We start from the raw sequence: 7,817 nt of genomic DNA, 5'->3' as shown, positions 1-7,817 counted from the left end.
CCCTGTGGTGTTAGACAACATGCACACACCTTCCTAGACCTGGGATGACCCTTCACTTCTGAGCAAAGTGTGGGCTCAGGGGACAGGAAAGTGATAAACACTTTCCCAACCTGTTCACCTGGCTTCCAGCCCTGCCCTGTAACCTCCCAAACTACCACAGCTATTCAGCAGTGACTGCTGTGGCATGACCTAAGTAAGATGCATTGCTCACACTGAGGAGCTGACAATCCACAATGAGATGGAAAAAACAGTGGTTTAAGATGGAAAAAAAATCACAGAGCAGTAAGATGTAAAATTACACTCAGAGGTTTTTTGCATGTAGAATATTTACAGGAGTCAGGATATTGGTGTTTGCCAGAGGGAGTTATCGGAGCGTTAAGGGTTTATCATTCAGCTGCTGTTTCATAATGTACTCAGGGTAACAATGACATATTTAACTGAAGTAAATTTTGAAATAAAAAGGAAAATTAGTTTTATTCATTTCTGAATTACTGTTACAAGTTACTAATTTATAGGAGCAGTAATAAAACCAGAACTGTGTTCACAAGGTAACATCTACAGTTCCAGAGGAGCACGGCCGTTAATAAACAGAAGTGAGTGCAGAATTTTAAGTACCCTTCCTTAGTCCAGAAATATGTTCTGTGAAAACCTCACATAAGGGAGTGAGCAATTCAGCTCAGCCCATTAATTGCCTTAAATATCATGGCTGGTAATCTGCAAATTAGATTATAAAACTTCATTGCATATAAACAAATGCCAAGATGGATTGCCTCTTCTTTCTTGGCAATTAGTTTGCAGAATAGTTACTGTATTTTATGTTTAACAGTATTAAAGAGCCAACAGTGATTTCACAGTAAAGCAACTTCATAATGAATATTGGTTTTATGAATCCTAAGTCCAGTCTTTTATGGTTGCCCATCTAACTCAATTTTGAAAGACAATTTTATTCTCCACCTGATTTAATCAGATTCTCTTTAAAACACCTCTGGGCACCCAGGACCTGCGTCTCCAGGCCCATTTAGGGACATTTCATGTCCAGTTTTCCACAGATGGGGGTTTTATTCTATTTTCCTACTTTTCCCCCCCCCAGGAACCAAAATTGGTGGGATATTGAGAAGTTGCCACATCAGCCAGAGATTTTTGGATGTCTGTTGTCTCTGGCTAATGATGTAGACAGATAAAGCTCTGTCTGGGATGCTCTACACCTAGAAATCAGGGGTCACCATAGAGCACATTATGCACAGTAGCTTTTATATTATGGGGAAAGGAAGAGCAAATGTGTTTAATTGTTGTTCTAGACCACAGCAATTAACAGGAGGGTCCACAGAGTGACCACCCCTTCAGATCTGTGGGTGTGAAGGCAATGACACAGGTCTGTGTACAAAATTATTCCTCACCACTTCTCATCTGTTGCTTGTGTGTGTGGTACCAGACCTGAAGAAATTAGTCTCTTTTTTAGAAGACCAAATTTAAACCATTGGAGAAGCTGTTACTTGTCTCAGTTTGCAGCTGGGGAGGTGGCTTCCCAACCCTCCTCAGCTTATTCAGAGAAACATTGGCTTTTCCCCACCCCTGTGTTGGGCTTTGCCATTGAAGCACCTTATCAAGCCTCTGTTCCTCACCCTCTCTCACCATTAATTACTGTCCCTACCTCAGGCACAGCCACAGAGGTGACAGCTGCCAGGAGTGAGCATAGCACTGTGCTGATGACCCCAGAGGGCTCCACAGCTCAAATCACACAAGCACAGGGACAAGAAGATGTATTTGAGCTCTTTCCCAAGACCATGAGATTTCCAGATGAAGGGCCAGCACTCTCCACAGCCCTGAGCAGTGAGGAGATGGAAAGCTCCATCTCCTTCTCAGAGATTTTGGCATCCAACCAACCTGATGTGATAAAAGGAGTCTGAAGTCTAAAAGGCCCTGCTGGGCTCAGGCCAGGCTCTTTTAGGAGCCCAGAAAGTGGAGGAAGGTACAGATGAGGAATACACAAAAGACAATTGCCTCATTCAAGCATCAGGAGGCTGAACACCCCCAAACAGTGTGGGACACCACAGACTGATGTCCACAGTGGGCCAAGGGACTGAGTTCAAACTCCTATGACTCTGTGTTAGCCCAGCTGACTGCTAAGCCACCCACAGACACCTCCCTCTGCCCTGCAGAGCATGTGTGCATGGCCTCACAGGTGGAATTCCAGGGGACCCTTCTGGATTTCAAGACCTGCAGAACAGCAAGTCTTCATCATCGTCATCACATCTCCAGTCTTCATCGTTCCAGAGAAGCTGCTCAAACCAAATATTTTGTCTGTGAGGTACTGCAGAGGGTTTTCTCTAGAAGATATCTTCTTGTACATTATTGGAGTGTGTTCTGGGTGGTACCTCCCACTGAGTTTCGATAAAACATTTAACACCAACAATAGGGTGGAGTTGGCAGAACTGCCCTGCACCCACCTAAAGCAAAAATTTGAAGGATGCTGATGGCACACTTGGCTCCACACACACAAATATAACCCTTATGTTTCATAGTGTCATTCTGTTGCATTTTTGTTTCCTTAATTTTCCAGATTTAAATGTGGTGTTAATGCCCTTTCTCCCTTCCCCACTCCCCCTTCAGACACAGATGTTTGAATCCTGGCTGCCTTGCACCAGCAGTTTAAATATGCCATTTCACTTACACAGGCAGCTGAAAAAACACACTTCATTCCTTCCAAAGCAAATACATGTGAAATAATATTTTACTCTGCATTTTCAGCTACACTGGGTGTCTAAATTAGAGTCCGCTGAGCTCAATACATTTGCCTACTGAGGATTTACATCAGATTCTCACTGAGAAAATAAATTCCATCTCTTCTAGGTACACACAGATAGCTGGTAGCTCAGAGATGTGCATTTTGCTTTGAGTGCCTTCCCTTGGATAAAGCAAATGCCTGTTCATTTCCTCAAGATGCTGCCAGTGGGTGAAGTGCATCCTTGAGCTGAGGGCAATGCTGACATTGCACAGTCCCAGGGCCACAACGTCTGAGTGCTCAGATATGCAAAGGCCATGCTGAGATGGAATATTCTGACCATGAATTTTGCACCATTATCATAACTTGACAGCTCTCATGTCCCCAGTATCCTCAGCAGAATGTGGAGTGGCACAGGTAGGAGTGTGGAAGAGCAGTGCCTTTAGAGTGGTTGTTAACAAAACACAGAGTCAAAGCTTAAAAAAAATAGTGTTAGCTTGGGGCTGTGCCACCATGGAACGATGCTACATTTGCATGACTAATACAGGAATTTTTTAGAAGAGAACAGGAATAGTTATCATTGCATTTCCTTGGGATCCTAAGGAATAGTACTTCAACACAGCCTCTCCGAGGATATCTGCCTCAGAACTCCCAACTGGACTCCAAGGTCAGAAGTGCTCCTGCTCACCTTCTCAGTGGAGATCAACACCACTCCTCTTGTGTTCAACATATCCCTGAGGGCCCCACTCTCCTCCTGGTCCTCAGGATGCATGAGACTATCCAGGCTAAATCCAGAGTCATGGTGAACATCCCATTCCACCAAACCCCCCCTGACCAGAGCACATCTCCAGCCCCTCAAGGCAGAGGCATCCTGATTACCCTGCTTGGGTTTGGTGACAGAGCCACTCTTGGCCAGTCCTGCCTTTTAATCTGAGCAGATGGGGCACAAGTCATGGATGGCTACTTTTGATCTCTTGAAGTAAGGCAGAAAAATCATAAAGAAAGGCTTCATAAAACCAAGCCTGCTCTCCTGGAATCAGTGGCTGGCCTTGTCAAAGCTAGCATTTTGCAAGTTTCCATGTGAAGGCAATCCTGTTGTGAGCAATTTGTTAACCTAACAAGGTATTCCTGGGTGAAAAACAACTTACACATGCATAAACTGTTTTTGCACCATTAGATAGAAAAATGAAAACTATCTCTACAAACAACTGTCCCTGCAAGTACACACCAAGGGTTTGAGTGACCAGTCAGTACAGAATAACAGCTTTTTAGTAACCAATAAAAGTAATTGGCAAGAAACTGCTAACCAATTGAGTCACACACAAGGTCTGTAAAACAGTATAGAAAAGAGTTATGTGAATAAAGAACGGCCTTTTTCCACCCTAAAGAAAATGGAGTCCTGTATGATTTATTCCCATATTGGTCTTCCCCTCTTTGAGCTCCTCGTGTCTCCATGCAGGAGCCACCAAAGAGACAAGATGTCATGGGAGTCCCATCTAAGTGTGACAGACATATTTTCATAACCTGTTTGAAACCCAGAAAAACAAACAACCAAAACCCACACACCAAGTTCAGTTGGCTTAACTTCACTTTGCTTGGCTAGCGGGTTTGACTGCCCATGACAAACTGGATGTCCTTGGAAGGAAGAGCCAAACCCAGCATCCAGAAACCAGAAATCAAGCAGCTGAAATTCATCCACAAAGCCTGTATCTCCTCTCTCCTGGGCAGGTGTAGGAAATGGTTGTGTAGAGAGTTCTCAGGGCCTGACAGAAGGCCCACACAGTGTGCATCTGTATGCATCTCAATATAAGAATATTGAGATATTCTTATCTCAAGATCTTCTTATTGAGATTAAGAAATGCTGACTTAGAAATGCCATGGAAGAGGACAGATATTGTTGAGAGAGAAATGGAGCTAGAAACAAGTTTTAAAGGATGGCCTTGCAAATAAGACTAGATACTTTGGAGAAATAGAGCTATAAAAGATGCATTGTAGTAGTACCCAAGAGGGGTAGCTTTAGGTGATTGGCTTTAAGGCATCTACAGCATGGTGTAGCAAAAAGTTATGCCAAGAAGTGCTTATAGTGCATTGTAATTTTGGAAATAGTTGGCTTCTGATTGTGATGGCATGAATTATAGCATCTACATTGTCTCACCCTTCTCAAGGGACTGAAAATGGAATAAAAGTTTTAAAACATGTCTCAGATGCCCCATCTCTGGGTCAGGTAAAAGAGTATTGTCCTGCAAATTGGTGTTCCTGTGTCAGGAACAGATAACTCAGCTAAACTGTCCAACAGCCAGGGAAATTCTGTAACCCACTCTGCTACTGCCTTCAGGGTATTAGATTTTCCATACAAACATAATATTGGGAACATATACCAAAACAAAGCTGTTCTCCAAGGCCAATGAGATGATTGCCACTCCCCTGATATCTCTCATAATGACTCTTTCTTCCCCAAGTAGCTCTCTCCACCCCTCTTATTCCTTCATTTGGAATCTTCAAAGGACCTTCCTGTGGATCAGTCTCACCTGGGACACACCTTGACAAGCCCAGGTGCAGCTCTGTCCAAAGACCTTGGGCACCAGAGCTTAACAAGGGACAGATAAAGTCAATGAAGAGAGCCAGGAAGCTTTCTGCTTTGCATCAGCAAACAAATTGAACCAAAAAGGGACATTGTTTCAAGCAAAGTACAAGTGAATTCCCACTCTACCCTGATGGGGTAAGTCAAAATGCATGTGTTTTATTTAGGGAAAAAAGATATTGCTTCATTTTATTTGAAAAAACAAATTTATAAATATGAAAATATTACTTTTGTCTAATGTTGACCTAAATGCTCTTTCTACTTCTAAATTTAATCAAAACAGCCAATTATATGCTAAGCCTTGTGAGCTTTGACAGACACAGAAACAGGTGAATGAACATCACAGTTTGCCTTTCCTTCCTCCCTTTCTTCAGAGACAAAGAACATGACTGTCTTCATTAAAATACATTTAAATATACCAATTCTGCTAATGCAAGTCATTCCAAGTGTTTTGAGTAATTTGAGGAGGTCTCCTTAGAAGTATGTGACCTTTTACAGTGCTGGATCTAAGCAAAATGAAAACAGCTTTCTTACAGTCATCCAGAACAGCTTCTGGTGAATTAGATAATGACAATTTCCTTTAAAATGTCAGATTAACTTACAATCAATTTAGAGCTCCCAGCTTTCTTTATGACTCAAGTGTTCTTAGGAAAGTTTTTATCCAGACATCATATTTAATGCTATGTTTACTGCAAATGGCATAAATAAAAGCCTGTATAGCTCAGATTAGGCAGTGATGTTTGTTAAACAATGATGTGATGTAGTTGTTTCATGTTCTGGGAGTACATCTAGGAAGCAATTTGTAGCCTCAATATTACCAATGGCTGAGTGATTGCTGCATCAGGGTAAGTGCTGTGTGCCTTTTCACAAATAATGAGCCAGAATGTCTTTATTGCTTTCCTAATTAATACAAAGTTTAGTTTAGGGCTTCAGCTTAGCTTAATATGTCATGTTTTTCTTTAGCACAAGAATGCCTGAGTTTCCCTTATTGAGTTGTAAAGAGAGGAATATAATTTCTACAGCTTTTCAAGTATACTCTGTGGAAATCAATAGCTTGGGTAAAATTTTCTGTTTTGTTTTATCAGAGACTGTAAAATGCTAGAAGTCAAATGGGGGGGGGGGTCATGTAATTGCCATTGCTATTAGAGCCATTTAATAAGACCAACGAAAAAAACTCACAAGGACAAAAGAAAGCAGAAAAATCAAAAAGGAGAAGACAAAGAAAAATCAGATAGAAATAAATAAAAGAAAATTTGACAACACTTTCTCAAAAGAGTGAAAAAAAGCCATTGAAAGAACAAAGGGTGAAAAGAGATTTTAGCCAAAAGACAAAATAGATTTTGACGGTTGTTTTATCAAGAAGCTCCCTTTGAAATCAGTTTCCCCAGTAAGTCACTCTGAGCTCAGCTGACTCCAGCATGGTTTGAAGGAGTTAGAACAACCTAGGTGTTTGTGTGTGCCAGAGAAGTAATAACAGCAACACAAATAAAAATAAAATGAACTCTAGGAGATCAATAAAATGTAACCCTTTGACCCTGTAGATGATCACTATCCATTTTTTAGTTGGGTGATAAAATCAGTACAGTATAAGGTTTTAATCTGGCTATTACTGCTATCTTACATCTGTGAACTTGGGCATTAATTTGCCCCACAGATCTATTTTTAAAGGTAGATATAGTGCCTCCAGAGAAGAAACCAGATTCCAAATTGGTATTAAAACTGGCTTTGGTAAGATGAACATTTCTACTCAAACTGTAACAGTTCTCAAATCTTATCTCAGGCAAAGAGAGGGCTCTGTCTTTTCTGCTGTAGAAAAAAAAAAGAAGAAAGAAAAAAGGCAAGATAACAAGCAATGGAGCAGATGGAGTAAATTTTCAGAGCTGTGTGTGGGAGTCAGGCATTCAGATCCCATTAACTAATATTGGAGTTGGAGGATCAGACTCCTACTCACCAGGCTTCAAAAACAACAGGTTCACATTTCTCCAGTTTCTCTTGTTTCTTACGTGTCCCTGACGCCATTCTGGCTCCTCTCTGCCAGGCTGACATTTACACAACAGCACAGGCCAAATCTGCCTTTACACCCAGGGCAGGGCTCCTCATCCAGCAAACAGAAATGGAAATGTGTAAAGAACAGATCTGAAATTATGGATGGAGCACATGTGCTTATGGATGTGGGATGAAAAAGGACCAGAAATGTGCAGCAGCTTCATCCCACAACTGTTGAGTTTGTTGGGGTCCCCAGGATGAGGTGAGAGATGAGAATCTGACTCCATGTTCTAAGAAGGTTGATTTGATATATTATATTATATTATATTTATATTATATTATAATTATATCTATACTAAAGAAAGAGAAAGGATACAAACAGAAGGTTTAACAAGAATGATAATGAAAACTCATGACTGACACCTCAGAGTCCAACACAGTTGATGGTGATTGGTCATTAGGTAAAAACAATTCACATGAAACCAATCAAACAATGACCAGTTGGTAAACAATGCCCAAACCACATCC

The sequence above is a fragment of the Agelaius phoeniceus genome, chromosome 5 (genome assembly GCF_051311805.1).
Source record: "Agelaius phoeniceus isolate bAgePho1 chromosome 5, bAgePho1.hap1, whole genome shotgun sequence".
NCBI classification, from domain to species: Eukaryota; Metazoa; Chordata; class Aves; order Passeriformes; family Icteridae; genus Agelaius; species Agelaius phoeniceus.
The sequence above is the reverse complement of the archived record's forward strand: the minus strand, read 5'-3'. Positions refer to the sequence as shown.